The 991-nt window shown below is 68.4% G+C and overlaps 1 protein-coding gene across 2 annotated transcripts in view; it reads left to right on the top strand.

Annotated features, from left to right (window-relative positions):
- The first annotated feature begins 798 nt into the window (after positions 1-798).
- LOC101662751 (cAMP-responsive element modulator) overlaps positions 799-991 on the top strand; it is a 67,066-nt gene continuing 66,873 nt past the window's right edge. For both annotated transcript variants that reach the window (XM_045289819.1, XM_045289818.1), the window contains exon 1: positions 799-846. The gene's annotated coding sequence lies outside the window, so the exon portion shown is untranslated. The remainder of the gene's footprint in view (positions 847-991) is intronic.

The raw sequence follows: 991 nt of genomic DNA, 5'->3' as shown, positions 1-991 counted from the left end.
GAAATCTACTCTCCCTTGTAGGCATGCGTTTTCACTAGTCGGGCAAACACCTTCTTCTCCGGAGAAGTTAAATTTGTGCCAAGGTCACGGGGAAGCAGCAGCAAGTTCTCAACAAGGGCGTCCACCAGAGCTCCTGGAGGGGCCTGCGTCTAGCAGGGGACCCCGCAGACATAAGGGGTTTCATGGCATGACTGACCCGGCCGAGGCGGTGGGGACAGCAACTGAAGTCGCCTCTGGTCAAGCCCCGCTGGTCCGCAGGATGTGCCTCTGGGCCAAGGTAGAACCGTGACGCGGGCGGACCTGGCCTTGGGGAGGGCACTGCAATAGGGAGCCCGCAGGGAAAGACCCGGACGGACGAAGGCCGTTAGCCTTGACTAAACCATTGGCACTCCGGAAGTACGCGAGGCCGGGGACGTTTCCGGCTTCCAGCCCCGCCCCTTAACCCCCGCCCCCAGGCCGGGCTTCCCCACCGCCCCGCCCCCGCGTAACCCCTCCCCCTCGTCCGCACACCCGTTCCATTTCATTGTTGGATTGTCGGCGGCGCAATCCCGCTGGCGGCCGGCAGGGGGCGGAGTTAGAGTTTGGCGTTTTCGGGCGGGCGTTCCCCGGCCGGGCCGTCGCGGAGTGGGGGAGGGGCTGGGCGCGAGGACGCGGTTCCGTCGCCTGGCGCGCTACATTTCGTCCCTGCTCGTCGGAGAGGCCGCGGCTGCCGCATCAGCGCTGACGTGGGGACTACGTGGGGCCGACGCCGGCGCCGCTCCTGAGCGGCGGGTCCGGCTCGGCGTCTCCACCTCCTCGCGTCCGTCAGCAGTGACGAGGTCCGCGACGTAAATCTCAGCGCGGCGGGTAAGTTGTGCGTCTGCCCCCCGGACCTAGCGACCTGGGAGCCGGCGACTCCGGACGTGGAGGCGGAGGAAGGAGGCGGAGCGGAGCGGAGCCGGAGGCGGCTGGCCCGAGGGGTCGGGGCTTCTGCGGGCGGGAGGGGCGGGCC

Source organism: Echinops telfairi, unplaced genomic scaffold (assembly GCF_000313985.2).
Source record: "Echinops telfairi isolate 266 unplaced genomic scaffold, ASM31398v2 ScPeMD7_31;HRSCAF=116, whole genome shotgun sequence".
In the NCBI taxonomy this organism is placed as follows: Eukaryota; Metazoa; Chordata; class Mammalia; order Afrosoricida; family Tenrecidae; genus Echinops; species Echinops telfairi.
Note: the sequence above shows the minus strand (reverse complement) of the source record. Positions and strands in the feature narration are given on the sequence as shown.